The 19,722-nt window shown below is 33.9% G+C and overlaps 14 non-coding genes across 14 annotated transcripts; all 14 read left to right on the top strand.

Annotated features, from left to right (window-relative positions):
- Positions 1 to 1,380: 1,380 nt before the first annotated feature.
- On the top strand, positions 1,381 to 1,463 carry TRNAL-CAG (transfer RNA leucine (anticodon CAG)). Its single transcript has one exon. It is a non-coding gene; the product is annotated as a tRNA-Leu (tRNA).
- An 897-nt stretch (positions 1,464 to 2,360) lies between these two features.
- TRNAF-GAA (transfer RNA phenylalanine (anticodon GAA)) lies at positions 2,361 to 2,433 on the top strand. The gene has a single exon. It is a non-coding gene; the product is annotated as a tRNA-Phe (tRNA).
- A 1,045-nt stretch (positions 2,434 to 3,478) lies between these two features.
- TRNAL-CAG (transfer RNA leucine (anticodon CAG)) lies at positions 3,479 to 3,561 on the top strand. The gene has a single exon. It is a non-coding gene; the product is annotated as a tRNA-Leu (tRNA).
- Positions 3,562 to 4,458: 897 nt separating this feature from the next.
- TRNAF-GAA (transfer RNA phenylalanine (anticodon GAA)) lies at positions 4,459 to 4,531 on the top strand. Its single transcript has one exon. It is a non-coding gene; the product is annotated as a tRNA-Phe (tRNA).
- A 1,045-nt stretch (positions 4,532 to 5,576) lies between these two features.
- TRNAL-CAG (transfer RNA leucine (anticodon CAG)) lies at positions 5,577 to 5,659 on the top strand. Its single transcript has one exon. It is a non-coding gene; the product is annotated as a tRNA-Leu (tRNA).
- An 897-nt stretch (positions 5,660 to 6,556) lies between these two features.
- On the top strand, positions 6,557 to 6,629 carry TRNAF-GAA (transfer RNA phenylalanine (anticodon GAA)). The gene has a single exon. It is a non-coding gene; the product is annotated as a tRNA-Phe (tRNA).
- A 1,045-nt stretch (positions 6,630 to 7,674) lies between these two features.
- Positions 7,675 to 7,757, top strand: TRNAL-CAG (transfer RNA leucine (anticodon CAG)). The gene has a single exon. It is a non-coding gene; the product is annotated as a tRNA-Leu (tRNA).
- An 897-nt stretch (positions 7,758 to 8,654) lies between these two features.
- On the top strand, positions 8,655 to 8,727 carry TRNAF-GAA (transfer RNA phenylalanine (anticodon GAA)). Its single transcript has one exon. It is a non-coding gene; the product is annotated as a tRNA-Phe (tRNA).
- A 1,045-nt stretch (positions 8,728 to 9,772) lies between these two features.
- TRNAL-CAG (transfer RNA leucine (anticodon CAG)) lies at positions 9,773 to 9,855 on the top strand. The gene has a single exon. It is a non-coding gene; the product is annotated as a tRNA-Leu (tRNA).
- An 895-nt stretch (positions 9,856 to 10,750) lies between these two features.
- Positions 10,751 to 10,823, top strand: TRNAF-GAA (transfer RNA phenylalanine (anticodon GAA)). Its single transcript has one exon. It is a non-coding gene; the product is annotated as a tRNA-Phe (tRNA).
- Positions 10,824 to 11,868: 1,045 nt separating this feature from the next.
- Positions 11,869 to 11,951, top strand: TRNAL-CAG (transfer RNA leucine (anticodon CAG)). The gene has a single exon. It is a non-coding gene; the product is annotated as a tRNA-Leu (tRNA).
- An 897-nt stretch (positions 11,952 to 12,848) lies between these two features.
- On the top strand, positions 12,849 to 12,921 carry TRNAF-GAA (transfer RNA phenylalanine (anticodon GAA)). Its single transcript has one exon. It is a non-coding gene; the product is annotated as a tRNA-Phe (tRNA).
- Positions 12,922 to 17,158: 4,237 nt separating this feature from the next.
- TRNAF-GAA (transfer RNA phenylalanine (anticodon GAA)) lies at positions 17,159 to 17,231 on the top strand. The gene has a single exon. It is a non-coding gene; the product is annotated as a tRNA-Phe (tRNA).
- A 2,141-nt stretch (positions 17,232 to 19,372) lies between these two features.
- Positions 19,373 to 19,445, top strand: TRNAF-GAA (transfer RNA phenylalanine (anticodon GAA)). The gene has a single exon. It is a non-coding gene; the product is annotated as a tRNA-Phe (tRNA).
- Positions 19,446 to 19,722: the final 277 nt, after the last annotated feature.

Genomic DNA, 19,722 nt, shown 5'->3' with positions numbered 1-19,722 from the left:
CTCACAAACACAGGGTTTGAATGAACCTGATGAATGGAGTCAAATTGAAAATGTAAAAAAATCTCTGTCAAAATTGCTGTTTTTTGCTACTCATTCACAAAGAGTTAATTAAAGTTATTAAATATGTACAACAAAATAGCAGGAGTTTCAAATAGAAATCATGCTGCAAAAACCAGTCAAAGCAAAAATAAAAATATCTACTTTCAGGGGTTTTGCTTGACATTTGCCAAGTGTCTAGCACTCCTAAAGTTGTTTGTGTTTGGCCGAAATAGCTCAGACGGGAGAGCGTTAGACTGAAGATCTAAAGGTCCCTGGTTAGGTCCCGGGTTTCGACAACATCATTTTTCTTGATTCTTTACATTTTAAGGAGAAAATAAACAAAGCACGTGGACTGATTATTTAAAGAAAATGTAAAAGGCCTAAAAATCTTAACTATCTACAGAAAATAAAATGTTAAAAAGATGAGAAATGGGAACTTTTCCATTTGAGCAAATTATTATTTTTTTGTAATTTTTCCTCTGTTTTGTTTATTTCCATTTCACTTAGCTGTAAGAGGATTTAAAGGGAACCTGATAGCTGATAAAGAAAGCATGTATCAGACACTAGCTGAATGATTTCAACCATGTATGTTTGACTATGAAATGCTGTGGTGTATATGAATTCATTGTGAGAAGTAATTTCTAAAATGGGGTCACTTTGGGGGGGTTTCTGCTGTTTTGGTACTTTTGGTACTCTGCAAATTTTACCTACAAACTATTCTTGCAAAATCTGCATTCCAAAATCCAAATAGCGGTCTTATTTTCAAAGCCCTGCTGTGTGGCCAAACAGTGGATTCTGAAGAAATATGGTGCATCATCGCATTTTGTGAGAAATCTAACATTTCTAACATCCTAACAAAATAAAAGGAGGTTTGAAAGTGAATGCTGACCAAAAGTACACATATGAAAAATGCTATTTATTTACATTTTTGTGTGGTGCGACAAGTTGGTTTAAGGATATAAGCAGTCAAAGAATAAAAATGACTAATATTTCAAAATTTTAAACAAAATTTAGATATTTTCACAGAAAAAAACAAAAAATATATTGACCTAAATTTACAGTTAATGTAAAGTACAATGTGTCACAAAAAACACTTTCAGAATTACGGGGATATGTAGAAGCATTCCAGAGTTATTACTGCATACAGTGATAAAAGTCATATTTTTTTAAAATGGGGCTTGGCCATTTAGCTCAAAATAGGCTTGATAACTAATAGTTTAAACAAATGTATTGAAATAAAAACTGTAATATGAAATATTTTAAAATAATTTTCAATGACAATTACTGGTCATATTTCTTCTGACTAACTTGGAAAGAGTTAAGGCACAGAATCCACAAGAAGTCAGGATGGCCGAGCGGTCTAAGGCGCTGCGTTCAGGTCGCAGTCTCTCTTGGAGGCGTGGGTTCAAATCCCACTTCTGACATCACCTTTTCATGAAACTATACAGATTCTCAGTCAATTATTGATTAGATGGGGATCAAACCAAACTTAGCAATGGGCCTTAAAAAACCTGATCCCAAAGTTACCACTACCTGGGAGTCTTTGGGGTGAATCTGAAATTGTCGTCTATAAACGGAACTCTAGGACCGTTAAATAGTTTTTATGTGCATATGTTAGCTGTCTTGGCACTATAAAAATACTGCAGGCGGTCAACGGGGCGGGACTATTTCAACTCTTTGTGTTCTCTTTCCCTATTAGGGCGGAGACTCCACATCCTATGGGGCTGTTCTGGGAGATTTCTATAAACTGAATTGCCGGTAAGTCTAATTTCATATTTGATTACCTCATTCATCAATAGACCATAAAAATACTTAATAAACAAAAGCTTAAAAAGTAGGTAATCATAGTTTTAAAGTCTGAAATGCACATGCGATACTGACATCTAAGTTTCAGCACATTTTGGGACAAATGTTTTCACATTGAAAGTTAGCAATCATTAAAATATTTTCTCTAAATTGTTGTCTCCTTTTTTCCTCCAATTATTTGCATTTAATAACAAATAAAACTTGATGTAACATTATACATGCACATTGTCTTTTAAGTGCAACCATCACCTGTCTCACAAACACAGGGTTTGAATGAACCTGATGAATGGAGTCAAATTGAAAATGTAAAAAAATCTCTGTCAAAATTGCTGTTTTTTTCTACTCATTCACAAAGAGTTAATGAAAGTTATTAAATATGTACAACAAAATAGCAGGAGTTTCAAATAGAAATCATGCTGCAAAAACCAGTCAAAGCAAAAATAAAAATATCTACTTTCAGGGGTTTCGCTTGACATTTGCCAAGTGTCTAGCACTCCTAAAGTTGTTTTCGTTTGGCCGAAATAGCTCAGATGGGAGAGCGTTAGATTGAAGATCTAAAGGTCCCTGGTTCGATCCCGGGTTTCGGCAACATCATTTTTCTTGATTCTTTACATTTTAAGGAGAAAATAAACAAAGCACGTGGACTGATTATTTAAAGAAAATGTAAAAGGCCTAAAAATCTTAACTATCTACAGAAAATAAAATGTTAAAAAGATGAGAAATGGGAACTTTTCCATTTGAGCAAATTATTATTTTTTTGTAATTTTTCCTCTGTTTTGTTTATTTCCATTTCACTTAGCTGTAAGAGGATTTAAAGGGAACCTGATAGCTGATAAAGAAAGCATGTATCAGACACTAGCTGAATGATTTCAACCATGTATGTTTGACTATGAAATGCTGTGGTGTATATGAATTCATTGTGAGAAGTAATTTCTAAAATGGGGTCACTTTGGTGGGGTTTCTGCTGTTTTGGTACTTTTGGTACTCTGCAAATTTTACCTGCAAACTATTCTTGCAAAATCTGCATTCCAAAATCCAAATAGCGCTCTTATTTTCAAAGCCCTGCTGTGTGGCCAAACAGTAGATTCTGAAGAAATATGGTGCATCACCGCATTTTGTGAGAAATCTAACATTTCTAACATCCTAACAAAACAAAAGGAGGTTTGAAAGTGAATGCTGACAAAAAGTACACATATGAAAAATGCTATTTATTTACATTTTTGTGTGGTGCGACAAGTTGGTTTAAGGATATAAGCAGTCAAAGAATAAAAATGACTAATATTTCAAAATTTTAAACAAACTTTAGATATTTTCACAGAAAAAAACTAAAAATATATTGACCTAAATTTACAGTTAATGTAAAGTACAATGTGTCACAAAAAACACTTTCAGAATTACGGGGATATGTAGAAGCATTCCAGAGTTATTACTGCATACAGTGATAAAAGTCATATTTTTTTAAAATGGGGCTTGGCCATTTAGCTCAAAATAGGCTTGATAACTAATAGTTTAAACAAATGTATTGAAATAAAAACTGTAATATTAAATATTTGAAAATAATTTTCAATGACAATTACTGGTCATATTTCTGCTGACTAACTTGGAAAGAGTTAAGGCACAGAATCCACAAGAAGTCAGGATGGCTGAGCGGTCTAAGGCGCTGCGTTCAGGTCGCAGTCTCTCTTGGAGGCGTGGGTTCAAATCCCACTTCTGACATCACCTTTTCATGAAACTATACAGATTCTCAGTCAATTATTGATTAGATGGGGATCAAACCAAACTTAGCAATGGGCCTTAAAAAACCTGATCCCAAAGTTACCACTACCTGGGAGTCTTTGGGGTGAATCTGAAATTGTCGTCTATAAACGGAACTCTAGGACCGTGAAATAGTTTTTATGTGCATATGTTAGCTGTCTTGGCACTATAAAAATACTGCGGGCGGTCAATGGGGCGGGACTATTTCAACTCTTTGTGTTCTCTTTCCCTATTAGGGCGGAGACTCCACATCCTATGGAGCTGTTCTGGGAGATTTCTATAAACTGAATTGCCGGTAAGTCTAATTTCATATTTGATTACCTCATTCATCAATAGACCATAAAAATACTTAATAAACAAAAGCTTAAAAAGTAGGTAATCATAGTTTTAAAGTCTGAAATGCACATGCGATACTGACATCTAAGTTTCAGCACATTTTGGGACAAATGTTTTCACATTGAAAGTTAACAATCATTAAAATATTTTCTCTAAATTGTTGTCTCCTTTTTTCCTCCAATTATTTGCATTTAATAACAAATAAAACTTGATGTAACATTATGCATGCACATTGTCTTTTATGTGCAACCATCACCTGTCTCACAAACACAGGGTTTGAATGAACCTGATGAATGGAGTGAAATTGAAAATGTAAAAAAATCTCTGTCAAAATTGCTGTTTTTTTCTACTCATTCACAAAGAGTTAATGAAAGTTATTAAATATGTACAACAAAATAGCAGGAGTTTCAAATAGAAATCATGCTGCAAAAACCAGTCAAAGCAAAAATAAAAATATCTACTTTCAGGGGTTTCGCTTGACATTTGCCAAGTGTCTAGCACTCCTAAAGTTGATTTCGTTTGGCCGAAATAGCTCAGATGGGAGAGCGTTAGATTGAAGATCTAAAGGTCCCTGGTTCGATCCCGGGTTTCGGCAACATCATTTTTCTTGATTCTTTACATTTTAAGGAGAAAATAAACAAAGCACGTGGACTGATTATTTAAAGAAAATGTAAAAGGCCTAAAAATCTTAACTATCTACAGAAAATAAAATGTTAAAAAGATGAGAAATGGGAACTTTTCCATTTGAGCAAATTATTATTTTTTTGTAATTTTTCCTCTGTTTTGTTTATTTCCATTTCACTTAGCTGTAAGAGGATTTAAAGGGAACCTGATAGCTGATAAAGAAAGCATGTATCAGACACTAGCTGAATGATTTCAACCATGTATGTTTGACTATGAAATGCTGTGGTGTATATGAATTCATTGTGAGAAGTAATTTCTAAAATGGGGTCACTTTGGTGGGGTTTCTGCTGTTTTGGTACTTTTGGTACTCTGCAAATTTTACCTGCAAACTATTCTTGCAAAATCTGCATTCCAAAATCCAAATAGCGCTCTTATTTTCAAAGCCCTGCTGTGTGGCCAAACAGTAGATTCTGAAGAAATATGGTGCATCACCGCATTTTGTGAGAAATCTAACATTTTTAACATCCTAACAAAACAAAAGGAGGTTTGAAAGTGAATGCTGACAAAAAGTACACATATGAAAAATGCTATTTATTTACATTTTTGTGTGGTGCGACAAGTTGGTTTAAGGATATAAGCAGTCAAAGAATAAAAATGACTAATATTTCAAAATTTTAAACAAACTTTAGATATTTTCACAGAAAAAAACTAAAAATATATTGACCTAAATTTACAGTTAATGTAAAGTACAATGTGTCACAAAAAACACTTTCAGAATTACGGGGATATGTAGAAGCATTCCAGAGTTATTACTGCATACAGTGATAAAAGTCATATTTTTTTAAAATGGGGCTTGGCCATTTAGCTCAAAATAGGCTTGATAACTAATAGTTTAAACAAATGTATTGAAATAAAAACTGTAATATTAAATATTTGAAAATAATTTTCAATGACAATTACTGGTCATATTTCTGCTGACTAACTTGGAAAGAGTTAAGGCACAGAATCCACAAGTAGTCAGGATGGCTGAGCGGTCTAAGGCGCTGCGTTCAGGTCGCAGTCTCTCTTGGAGGCGTGGGTTCAAATCCCACTTCTGACATCACCTTTTCATGAAACTATACAGATTCTCAGTCAATTATTGATTAGATGGGGATCAAACCAAACTTAGCAATGGGCCTTAAAAAACCTGATCCCAAAGTTACCACTACCTGGGAGTCTTTGGGGTGAATCTGAAATTGTCGTCTATAAACGGAACTCTAGGACCGTGAAATAGTTTTTATGTGCATATGTTAGCTGTCTTGGCTCTATAAAAATACTGCGGGCGGTCAATGGGGCGGGACTATTTCAACTCTTTGTGTTCTCTTTCCCTATTAGGGCGGAGACTCCACATCCTATGGAGCTGTTCTGGGAGATTTCTATAAACTGAATTGCCGGTAAGTCTAATTTCATATTTGATTACCTCATTCATCAATAGACCATAAAAATACTTAATAAACAAAAGCTTAAAAAGTAGGTAATCATAGTTTTAAAGTCTGAAATGCACATGCGATACTGACATCTAAGTTTCAGCACATTTTGGGACAAATGTTTTCACATTGAAAGTTAACAATCATTAAAATATTTTCTCTAAATTGTTGTCTCCTTTTTTCCTCCAATTATTTGCATTTAATAACAAATAAAACTTGATGTAACATTATACATGCACATTGTCTTTTAAGTGCAACCATCACCTGTCTCACAAACACAGGGTTTGAATGAACCTGATGAATGGAGTCAAATTGAAAATGTAAAAAAATCTCTGTCAAAATTGCTGTTTTTTTCTACTCATTCACAAAGAGTTAATGAAAGTTATTAAATATGTACAACAAAATAGCAGGAGTTTCAAATAGAAATCATGCTGCAAAAACCAGTCAAAGCAAAAATAAAAATATCTACTTTCAGGGGTTTCGCTTGACATTTGCCAAGTGTCTAGCACTCCTAAAGTTGTTTTCGTTTGGCCGAAATAGCTCAGATGGGAGAGCGTTAGATTGAAGATCTAAAGGTCCCTGGTTCGATCCCGGGTTTCGGCAACATCATTTTTCTTGATTCTTTACATTTTAAGGAGAAAATAAACAAAGCACGTGGACTGATTATTTAAAGAAAATGTAAAAGGCCTAAAAATCTTAACTATCTACAGAAAATAAAATGTTAAAAAGATGAGAAATGGGAACTTTTCCATTTGAGCAAATTATTATTTTTTTGTAATTTTTCCTCTGTTTTGTTTATTTCCATTTCACTTAGCTGTAAGAGGATTTAAAGGGAACCTGATAGCTGATAAAGAAAGCATGTATCAGACACTAGCTGAATGATTTCAACCATGTATGTTTGACTATGAAATGCTGTGGTGTATATGAATTCATTGTGAGAAGTAATTTCTAAAATGGGGTCACTTTGGTGGGGTTTCTGCTGTTTTGGTACTTTTGGTACTCTGCAAATTTTACCTGCAAACTATTCTTGCAAAATCTGCATTCCAAAATCCAAATAGCGCACTTATTTTCAAAGCCCTGCTGTGTGGCCAAACAGTAGATTCTGAAGAAATATGGTGCATCACCGCATTTTGTGAGAAATCTAACATTTCTAACATCCTAACAAAACAAAAGGAGGTTTGAAAGTGAATGCTGACAAAAAGTACACATATGAAAAATGCTATTTATTTACATTTTTGTGTGGTGCGACAAGTTGGTTTAAGGATATAAGCAGTCAAAGAATAAAAATGACTAATATTTCAAAATTTTAAACAAACTTTAGATATTTTCACAGAAAAAAACTAAAAATATATTGACCTAAATTTACAGTTAATGTAAAGTACAATGTGTCACAAAAAACACTTTCAGAATTACGGGGATATGTAGAAGCATTCCAGAGTTATTACTGCATACAGTGATAAAAGTCATATTTTTTTAAAATGGGGCTTGGCCATTTAGCTCAAAATAGGCTTGATAACTAATAGTTTAAACAAATGTATTGAAATAAAAACTGTAATATTAAATATTTGAAAATAATTTTCAATGACAATTACTGGTCATATTTCTGCTGACTAACTTGGAAAGAGTTAAGGCACAGAATCCACAAGAAGTCAGGATGGCTGAGCGGTCTAAGGCGCTGCGTTCAGGTCGCAGTCTCTCTTGGAGGCGTGGGTTCAAATCCCACTTCTGACATCACCTTTTCATGAAACTATACAGATTCTCAGTCAATTATTGATTAGATGGGGATCAAACCAAACTTAGCAATGGGCCTTAAAAAACCTGATCCCAAAGTTACCACTACCTGGGAGTCTTTGGGGTGAATCTGAAATTGTCGTCTATAAACGGAACTCTAGGACCGTGAAATAGTTTTTATGTGCATATGTTAGCTGTCTTGGCACTATAAAAATACTGCGGGCGGTCAATGGGGCGGGACTATTTCAACTCTTTGTGTTCTCTTTCCCTATTAGGGCGGAGACTCCACATCCTATGGGGCTGTTCTGGGAGATTTCTATAAACTGAATTGCCGGTAAGTCTAATTTCATATTTGATTACCTCATTCATCAATAGACCATAAAAATACTTAATAAACAAAAGCTTAAAAAGTAGGTAATCATAGTTTTAAAGTCTGAAATGCACATGCGATACTGACATCTAAGTTTCAGCACATTTTGGGACAAATGTTTTCACATTGAAAGTTAACAATCATTAAAATATTTTCTCTAAATTGTTGTCTCCTTTTTTCCTCCAATTATTTGCATTTAATAACAAATAAAACTTGATGTAACATTATGCATGCACATTGTCTTTTATGTGCAACCATCACCTGTCTCACAAACACAGGGTTTGAATGAACCTGATGAATGGAGTGAAATTGAAAATGTAAAAAAATCTCTGTCAAAATTGCTGTTTTTTTCTACTCATTCACAAAGAGTTAATGAAAGTTATTAAATATGTACAACAAAATAGCAGGAGTTTCAAATAGAAATCATGCTGCAAAAACCAGTCAAAGCAAAAATAAAAATATCTACTTTCAGGGGTTTCGCTTGACATTTGCCAAGTGTCTAGCACTCCTAAAGTTGTTTTCGTTTGGCCGAAATAGCTCAGATGGGAGAGCGTTAGATTGAAGATCTAAAGGTCCCTGGTTCGATCCCGGGTTTCGGCAACATCATTTTTCTTGATTCTTTACATTTTAAGGAGAAAATAAACAAAGCACGTGGACTGATTATTTAAAGAAAATGTAAAAGGCCTAAAAATCTTAACTATCTACAGAAAATAAAATGTTAAAAAGATGAGAAATGGGAACTTTTCCATTTGAGCAAATTATTATTTTTTTGTAATTTTTCCTCTGTTTTGTTTATTTCCATTTCACTTAGCTGTAAGAGGATTTAAAGGGAACCTGATAGCTGATAAAGAAAGCATGTATCAGACACTAGCTGAATGATTTCAACCATGTATGTTTGACTATGAAATGCTCTGGTGTATATGAATTCATTGTGAGAAGTAATTTCTAAAATGGGGTCACTTTGGTGGGGTTTCTGCTGTTTTGGTACTTTTGGTACTCTGCAAATTTTACCTGCAATCTATTCTTGCAAAATCTGCATTCCAAAATCCAAATAGCGCTCTTATTTTCAAAGCCCTGCTGTGTGGCCAAACAGTAGATTCTGAAGAAATATGGTGCATCACCGCATTTTGTGAGAAATCTAACATTTCTAACATCCTAACAAAACAAAAGGAGGTTTGAAAGTGAATGCTGACAAAAAGTACACATATGAAAAATGCTATTTATTTACATTTTTGTGTGGTGCGACAAGTTGGTTTAAGGATATAAGCAGTCAAAGAATAAAAATGACTAATATTTCAAAATTTTAAACAAACTTTAGATATTTTCACAGAAAAAAACTAAAAATATATTGACCTAAATTTACAGTTAATGTAAAGTACAATGTGTCACAAAAAACACTTTCAGAATTACGGGGATATGTAGAAGCATTCCAGAGTTATTACTGCATACAGTGATAAAAGTCATATTTTTTTAAAATGGGGCTTGGCCATTTAGCTCAAAATAGGCTTGATAACTAATAGTTTAAACAAATGTATTGAAATAAAAACTGTAATATTAAATATTTGAAAATAATTTTCAATGACAATTACTGGTCATATTTCTGCTGACTAACTTGGAAAGAGTTAAGGCACAGAATCCACAAGAAGTCAGGATGGCCGAGCGGTCTAAGGCGCTGCATTCAGGTCGCAGTCTCTCTTGGAGGCGTGGGTTCAAATCCCACTTCTGACATCACCTTTTCATGAAACTATACAGATTCTCAGTCAATTATTGATTAGATGGGGATCAAACCAAACTTAGCAATGGGCCTTAAAAAACCTGATCCCAAAGTTACCACTACCTGGGAGTCTTTGGGTTGAATCTGAAATTGTCGTCTATAAACGGAACTCTAGGACCGTGAAATAGTTTTTATGTGCATATTTTAGCTGTCTTGGCACTATAAAAATACTGCGGGCGGTCAATGGGGCGGGACTATTTCAACTCTTTGTGTTCTCTTTCCCTATTAGGGCGGAGACTCCACATCCTATGGGGCTGTTCTGGGAGATTTCTATAAACTGAATTGCCGGTAAGTCTAATTTCATATTTGATTACCTCATTCATCAATAGACCATAAAAATACTTAATAAACAAAAGCTTAAAAAGTAGGTAATCATAGTTTTAAAGTCTGAAATGCACATGCGATACTGACATCTAAGTTTCAGCACATTTTGGGACAAATGTTTTCACATTGAAAGTTAACAATCATTAAAATATTTTCTCTAAATTGTTGTCTCCTTTTTTCCTCCAATTATTTGCATTTAATAACAAATAAAACTTGATGTAACATTATGCATGCACATTGTCTTTTATGTGCAACCATCACCTGTCTCACAAACACAGGGTTTGAATGAACCTGATGAATGGAGTCAAATTGAAAATGTAAAAAAATCTGTCAAAATTGCTGTTTTTTTCTACTCATTCACAAAGAGTTAATGAAAGTTATTAAATATGTACAACAAAATAGCAGGAGTTTCAAATAGAAATCATGCTGCAAAAACCAGTCAAAGCAAAAATAAAAATATCTACTTTCAGGGGTTTCGCTTGACATTTGCCAAGTGTCTAGCACTCCTAAAGTTGTTTTCGTTTGGCCGAAATAGCTCAGATGGGAGAGCGTTAGATTGAAGATCTAAAGGTCCCTGGTTCGATCCCGGGTTTCGGCAACATCATTTTTCTTGATTCTTTACATTTTAAGGAGAAAATAAACAAAGCACGTGGACTGATTATTTAAAGAAAATGTAAAAGGCCTAAAAATCTTAACTATCTACAGAAAATAAAATGTTAAAAAGATGAGAAATGGGAACTTTTCCATTTGAGCAAATTATTATTTTTTTGTAATTTTTCCTCTGTTTTGTTTATTTCCATTTCACTTAGCTGTAAGAGGATTTAAAGGGAACCTGATAGCTGATAAAGAAAGCATGTATCAGACACTAGCTGAATGATTTCAACCATGTATGTTTGACTATGAAATGCTCTGGTGTATATGAATTCATTGTGAGAAGTAATTTCTAAAATGGGGTCACTTTGGTGGGGTTTCTGCTGTTTTGGTACTTTTGGTACTCTGCAAATTTTACCTGCAATCTATTCTTGCAAAATCTGCATTCCAAAATCCAAATAGCGCTCTTATTTTCAAAGCCCTGCTGTGTGGCCAAACAGTAGATTCTGAAGAAATATGGTGCATCACCGCATTTTGTGAGAAATCTAACATTTCTAACATCCTAACAAAACAAAAGGAGGTTTGAAAGTGAATGCTGACAAAAAGTACACATATGAAAAATGCTATTTATTTACATTTTTGTGTGGTGCGACAAGTTGGTTTAAGGATATAAGCAGTCAAAGAATAAAAATGACTAATATTTCAAAATTTTAAACAAACTTTAGATATTTTCACAGAAAAAAACTAAAAATATATTGACCTAAATTTACAGTTAATGTAAAGTACAATGTGTCACAAAAAACACTTTCAGAATTACGGGGATATGTAGAAGCATTCCAGAGTTATTACTGCATACAGTGATAAAAGTCATATTTTTTTAAAATGGGGCTTGGCCATTTAGCTCAAAATAGGCTTGATAACTAATAGTTTAAACAAATGTATTGAAATAAAAACTGTAATATTAAATATTTGAAAATAATTTTCAATGACAATTACTGGTCATATTTCTGCTGACTAACTTGGAAAGAGTTAAGGCACAGAATCCACAAGAAGTCAGGATGGCCGAGCGGTCTAAGGCGCTGCATTCAGGTCGCAGTCTCTCTTGGAGGCGTGGGTTCAAATCCCACTTCTGACATCACCTTTTCATGAAACTATACAGATTCTCAGTCAATTATTGATTAGATGGGGATCAAACCAAACTTAGCAATGGGCCTTAAAAAACCTGATCCCAAAGTTACCACTACCTGGGAGTCTTTGGGGTGAATCTGAAATTGTCGTCTATAAACGGAACTCTAGGACCGTGAAATAGTTTTTATGTGCATATGTTAGCTGTCTTGGCACTATAAAAATACTGCGGGCGGTCAATGGGGCGGGACTATTTCAACTCTTTGTGTTCTCTTTCCCTATTAGGGCGGAGACTCCACATCCTATGGGGCTGTTCTGGGAGATTTCTATAAACTGAATTGCCGGTAAGTCTAATTTCATATTTGATTACCTCATTCATCAATAGACCATAAAAATACTTAATAAACAAAAGCTTAAAAAGTAGGTAATCATAGTTTTAAAGTCTGAAATGCACATGCGATACTGACATCTAAGTTTCAGCACATTTTGGGACAAATGTTTTCACATTGAAAGTTAACAATCATTAAAATATTTTCTCTAAATTGTTGTCTCCTTTTTTCCTCCAATTATTTGCATTTAATAACAAATAAAACTTGATGTAACATTATGCATGCACATTGTCTTTTATGTGCAACCATCACCTGTCTCACAAACACAGGGTTTGAATGAACCTGATGAATGGAGTCAAATTGAAAATGTAAAAAAATCTCTGTCAAAATTGCTGTTTTTTTCTACTCATTCACAAAGAGTTAATGAAAGTTATTAAATATGTACAACAAAATAGCAGGAGTTTCAAATAGAAATCATGCTGCAAAAACCAGTCAAAGCAAAAATAAAAATATCTACTTTCAGGGGTTTCGCTTGACATTTGCCAAGTGTCTAGCACTCCTAAAATTGTTTTCGTTTGGCCGAAATAGCTCAGATGGGAGAGCGTTAGATTGAAGATCTAAAGGTCCCTGGTTCGATCCCGGGTTTCGGCAACATCATTTTTCTTGATTCTTTACATTTTAAGGAGAAAATAAACAAAGCACGTGGACTGATTATTTAAAGAAAATGTAAAAGGCCTAAAAATCTTAACTATCTACAGAAAATAAAATGTTAAAAAGATGAGAAATGGGAACTTTTCCATTTGAGCAAATTATTATTTTTTTTTGTAATTTTTCCTCTGTTTTGTTTATTTCCATTTCACTTAGCTGTAAGAGGATTTGAAGGGAACCTGATAGCTGATAAAGAAAGCATGTATCAGACACTAGCTGAATGATTTCAACCATGTATGTTTGACTATGAAATGCTGTGGTGTATATGAATTCATTGTGAGAAGTAATTTCTAAAATGGGGTCACTTTGGTGGGGTTTCTGCTGTTTTGGTACTTTTGGTACTCTGCAAATTTTACCTGCAAACTATTCTTGCAAAATCTGCATTCCAAAATCCAAATAGCGCTCTTATTTTCAAAGCCCTGCTGTGTGGCCAAACAGTAGATTCTGAAGAAATATGGTGCATCACCGCATTTTGTGAGAAATCTAACATTTCTAACATCCTAACAAAACAAAAGGAGGTTTGAAAGTGAATGCTGACAAAAAGTACACATATGAAAAATGCTATTTATTTACATTTTTGTGTGGTGCGACAAGTTGGTTTAAGGATATAAGCAGTCAAAGAATAAAAATGACTAATATTTCAAAATTTTAAACAAACTTTAGATATTTTCACAGAAAAAAACTAAAAATATATTGACCTAAATTTACAGTTAATGTAAAGTACAATGTGTCACAAAAAACACTTTCAGAATTACGGGGATATGTAGAAGCATTCCAGAGTTATTACTGCATACAGTGATAAAAGTCATATTTTTTTAAAATGGGGCTTGGCCATTTAGCTCAAAATAGGCTTGATAACTAATAGTTTAAACAAATGTATTGAAATAAAAACTGTAATATTAAATATTTTAAAATAATTTTCAATGACAATTACTGGTCATATTTCTTCTGACTAACTTGGAAAGAGTTAAGGCACAGAATCCACAAGAAGTCAGGATTGCCGAGCGGTCTAAGGCGCTGCGTTCAGGTCACAGTCTCTCTTGGAGGTGTGGGTTCAAATCCCACTTCTGACATCACCTTTTCATGAAACTATACAGATTCTCAGTCAATTATTGATTAGATGGGGATCAAACCAAACTTAGCAATGGGCCTTAAAAAACCTGATCCCAAAGTTACCACTACCTGGGAGTCTTTGGGGTGAATCTGAAATTGTCGTCTATAAACGGAACTCTAGGACCGTGAAATAGTTTTTATGTGCATATGTTAGCTGTCTTGGCTCTATAAAAATACTGCGGGTGGTCAATGGGGCGGGACTATTTCAACTCTTTGTGTTCTCTTTCCCTATTAGGGCGGAGACTCCACTTCCTATGGGGCTGTTCTGGGAGATTTCTATAAACTGAATTGCCGGTAAGTCTTATTTCATATTTGATTACCTCATTGATCAATAGACCATAAAAATACTTAATAAACAAAAGCTTAAAAAGTAGGTAATCATAGTTTTAAAGTCTGAAATGCACATGCGATACTGACATCTAAGTTTCAGCACATTTTGGGACAAATGTTTTCACATTGAAAGTTAACAATCATTAAAATATTTTCTCTAAATTGTTGTCTCCTTTTTTCCTCCAATTATTTGCATTTAATAACAAATAAAACTTGATGTAACATTATGCATGCACATTGTCTTTTATGTGCAACCATCACCTGTCTCACAAACACAGGGTTTGAATGAACCTGATGAATGGAGTCAAATTGAAAATGTAAAAAAATCTGTCAAAATTGCTGTTTTTTTCTACTCATTCACAAAGAGTTAATGAAAGTTATTAAATATGTACAACAAAATAGCAGGAGTTTCAAATAGAAATCATGCTGCAAAAACCAGTCAAAGCAAAAATAAAAATATCTACTTTCAGGGGTTTCGCTTGACATTTGCCAAGTGTCTAGCACTCCTAAAGTTGTTTTCGTTTGGCCGAAATAGCTCAGATGGGAGAGCGTTAGACTGAAGATCTAAAGGTTCCTGGTTCGATCCCGTGTTTCGGCAACATCATTTTTCTTGATTCTTTACATTTTAAGGAGAAAATAAACAAAGCACGTGGACTGATTATTTAAAGAAAATGTAAAAGGCCTAAAAATCTTAACTATCTACAGAAAATAAAATGTTAAAAAGATGAGAAATGGGAACTTTTCCATTTGAGCAAATTATTATTTTTTTGTAATTTTTCCTGTTTTGTTTATTTTCATTTCACTTAGCTGTAAGAGGATTTAAAGGGAACCTGATAGCTGATAAAGAAAGCATGTATCAGACACTAGCTGAATGATTTCAACCATGTATATTTGACTATGAAATGCTGTGGTGTATATGAATTCATTGTGAGAAGTAATTTCTAAAATGGGGTCACTTTGGGGGGGTTTCTGCTGTTTTGGTACTTTTGGTACTCTGCAAATTTTACCTGCAATCTATTCTTGCAAAATCTGCATTCCAAAATCCAAATAGCGCTCTTATTTTCAAAGTCCTGCTGTGTGGCCAAACAGTAGATTCTGAAGAAATATGGTGCATCACCGCATTTTGTGAGAAATCTAACATTTCTAACATCCTAACAAAATAAAAGGAGGTTTGAAAGTGAATGCTGACAAAAAGTACACATATGAAAAATGCTATTTATTTACATTTTTGTGTGGTGCGACAAGTTGGTTTAAGGATATAAGCAGTCAAAGAATAAAAATGACTAATATTTCAAAATTTTAAACAAACTTTAGATATTTTCACAGAAAAAAACTAAAAATATATTGACCTAAATTTACAGTTAATGTAAAGTACAATGTGTCACAAAAAAAACTTTCAGAATTACGGGGATATGTAGAAGCATTCCAGAGTTATTACTGCATACAGTGATAAAAGTCATATTTTTTTAAAATGGGGCTTGGCCATTTAGCTCAAAATAGGCTTGATAACTAATAGTTTAAACAAATGTATTGAAATAAAAACTGTAATATTAAATATTTTAAAATAATTTTCAATGACAATTACTGGTCATATTTCTGCTGACTAACTTGGAAAGAGTTAAGGCACAGAATCCACAAGAAGTCAGGATGGCTGAGCAGTCTAAGGCGCTGCGTTCAGGTCGCAGTCTCTCTTGGAGTCGTGGGTTCAAATCCCACTTCTGACATCACCTTTTCATGAAACTATACAGATTCTCAGTCAATTATTGATTAGATGGGGATCAAACCAAACTTAGCAATGGGCCTTAAAAAACCTGATCCCAAAGTTACCACTACCTGGGAGTCACCTTTTCATGAAACTATACAGATTCTCAGTCAATTATTGATTAGATGGGGATCAAACCAAACTTAGCAATGGGCCTTAAAAAACCTGATCCCAAAGTTACCACTACCTGGGAGTCTTTGGGGTGAATCTGAAATTGTCGTCTATAAACGGAACTCTAGGACCGTGAAATAGTTTTTATGTGCATATGTTAGCTGTCTTGGCTCTATAAAAATACTGCGGGCGGTCAATGGGGCGGGACTATTTCAACTCTTTGTGTTCTCTTTCCCTATTAGGGCGGAGACTCCACATCCTATGGGGCTGTTCTGGGAGATTTCTATAAACTGAATTGCCGGTAAGTCTAATTTCATATTTGATTACCTCATTCATCAATAGACCATAAAAATACTTAATAAACAAAAGCTTAAAAAGTAGGTAATCATAGTTTTAAAGTCTGAAATGCACATGCGATACTGACATCTAAGTTTCAGCACATTTTGGGACAAATGTTTTCACATTGAAAGTTAACAATCATTAAAATATTTTCTCTAAATTGTTGTCTCCTTTTTTCCTCCAATTATTTGCATTTAATAACAAATAAAACTTGATGTAACATTATACATGCACATTGTCTTTTAAGTGCAACCATCACCTGTCTCACAAACACAGGGTTTGAATGAACCTGATGAATGGAGTCAAATTGAAAATGTAAAAAAATCTCTGTCAAAATTGCTGTTTTTTTCTACTCATTCACAAAGAGTTAATGAAAGTTATTAAATATGTACAACAAAATAGCAGGAGTTTCAAATAGAAATCATGCTGCAAAAACCAGTCAAAGCAAAAATAAAAATATCTACTTTCAGGGGTTTCGCTTGACATTTGCCAAGTGTCTAGCACTCCTAAAGTTGTTTTCGTTTGGCCGAAATAGCTCAGATGGGAGAGCGTTAGATTGAAGATCTAAAGGTCCCTGGTTCGATCCCGGGTTTCGGCAACATCATTTTTCTTGATTCTTTACATTTTAAGGAGAAAATAAACAAAGCACGTGGACTGATTATTTAAAGAAAATGTAAAAGGCCTAAAAATCTTAACTATCTACAGAAAATAAAATGTTAAAAAGATGAGAAATGGGAACTTTTCCATTTGAGCAAATTATTATTTTTTTGTAATTTTTCCTCTGTTTTGTTTATTTCCATTTCACTTAGCTGTAAGAGGATTTAAAGGGAACCTGATAGCTGATAAAGAAAGCATGTATCAGACACTAGCTGAATGATTTCAACCATGTATGTTTGACTATGAAATGCTGTGGTGTATATGAATTCATTGTGAGAAGTAATTTCTAAAATGGGGTCACTTTGGTGGGGTTTCTGCTGTTTTGGTACTTTTGGTACTCTGCAAATTTTACCTGCAAACTATTCTTGCAAAATCTGCATTCCAAAATCCAAATAGCGCTCTTATTTTCAAAGCCCTGCTGTGTGGCCAAACAGTAGATTCTGAAGAAATATGGTGCATCACCGCATTTTGTGAGAAATCTAACATTTCTAACATCCTAACAAAACAAAAGGAGGTTTGAAAGTGAATGCTGACAAAAAGTACACATATGAAAAATGCTATTTATTTACATTTTTGTGTGGTGCGACAAGTTGGTTTAAGGATATAAGCAGTCAAAGAATAAAAATGACTAATATTTCAAAATTTTAAACAAACTTTAGATATTTTCACAGAAAAAAACTAAAAATATATTGACCTAAATTTACAGTTAATGTAAAGTACAATGTGTCACAAAAAAAACTTTCAGAATTACGGGGATATGTAGAAGCATTCCAGAGTTATTACTGCATACAGTGATAAAAGTCATATTTTTTTAAAATGGGGCTTGGCCATTTAGCTCAAAATAGGCTTGATAACTAATAGTTTAAACAAATGTATTGAAATAAAAACTGTAATATTAAATATTTGAAAATAATTTTCAATGACAATTACTGGTCATATTTCTGCTGACTAACTTGGAAAGAGTTAAGGCACAGAATCCACAAGAAGTCAGGATGGCTGAGCAGTCTAAGGCGCTGCGTTCAGGTCGCAGTCTCTCTTGGAGTCGTGGGTTCAAATCCCACTTCTGACATCACCTTTTCATGAAACTATACAGATTCTCAGTCAATTATTGATTAGATGGGGATCAAACCAAACTTAGCAATGGGCCTTAAAAAACCTGATCCCAAAGTTACCACTACCTGGGAGTCACCTTTTCATGAAACTATACAGATTCTCAGTCAATTATTGATTAGATGGGGATCAAACCAAACTTAGCAATGGGCCTTAAAAAACCTGATCCCAAAGTTACCACTACCTGGGAGTCTTTGGGGTGAATCTGAAATTGTCGTCTATAAACGGAACTCTAGGACCGTGAAATAGTTTTTATGTGCATATGTTAGCTGTCTTGGCTCTATAAAAATACTGCGGGCGGTCAATGGGGCGGGACTATTTCAACTCTTTGTGTTCTCTTTCCCTATTAGGGCGGAGACTCCACATCCTATGGGGCTGTTCTGGGAGATTTCTATAAACTGAATTGCCGGTAAGTCTAATTTCATATTTGATTACCTCATTCATCAATAGACCATAAAAATACTTAATAAACAAAAGCTTAAAAAGTAGGTAATCATAGTTTTAAAGTCTGAAATGCACATGCGATACTGACATCTAAGTTTCAGCACATTTTGGGACAAATGTTTTCACATTGAAAGTTAACAATCATTAAAATATTTTCTCTAAATTGTTGTCTCCTTTTTTCCTCCAATTATTTGCATTTAATAACAAATAAAACTTGATGTAACATTATACATGCACATTGTCTTTTAAGTGCAACCATCACCTGTCTCACAAACACAGGGTTTGAATGAACCTGATGAATGGAGTCAAATTGAAAATGTAAAAAAATCTCTGTCAAAATTGCTGTTTTTTTCTACTCATTCACAAAGAGTTAATGAAAGTTATTAAATATGTACAACAAAATAGCAGGAGTTTCAAATAGAAATCATGCTGCAAAAACCAGTCAAAGCAAAAATAAAAATATCTACTTTCAGGGGTTTCGCTTGACATTTGCCAAGTGTCTAGCACTCCTAAAGTTGTTTTCGTTTGGCCGAAATAGCTCAGATGGGAGAGCGTTAGATTGAAGATCTAAAGGTCCCTGGTTCGATCCCGGGTTTCGGCAACATCATTTTTCTTGATTCTTTACATTTTAAGGAGAAAATAAACAAAGCACGTGGACTGATTATTTAAAGAAAATGTAAAAGGCCTAAAAATCTTAACTATCTACAGAAAATAAAATGTTAAAAAGATGAGAAATGGGAACTTTTCCATTTGAGCAAATTATTATTTTTTTGTAATTTTTCCTCTGTTTTGTTTATTTCCATTTCACTTAGCTGTAAGAGGATTTAAAGGGAACCTGATAGCTGATAAAGAAAGCATGTATCAGACACTAGCTGAAT

The sequence above is a fragment of the Ranitomeya variabilis genome, chromosome 4 (genome assembly GCF_051348905.1).
Source record: "Ranitomeya variabilis isolate aRanVar5 chromosome 4, aRanVar5.hap1, whole genome shotgun sequence".
In the NCBI taxonomy this organism is placed as follows: Eukaryota; Metazoa; Chordata; class Amphibia; order Anura; family Dendrobatidae; genus Ranitomeya; species Ranitomeya variabilis.
This window is presented reverse-complemented; position numbering and strand designations above follow the sequence as displayed.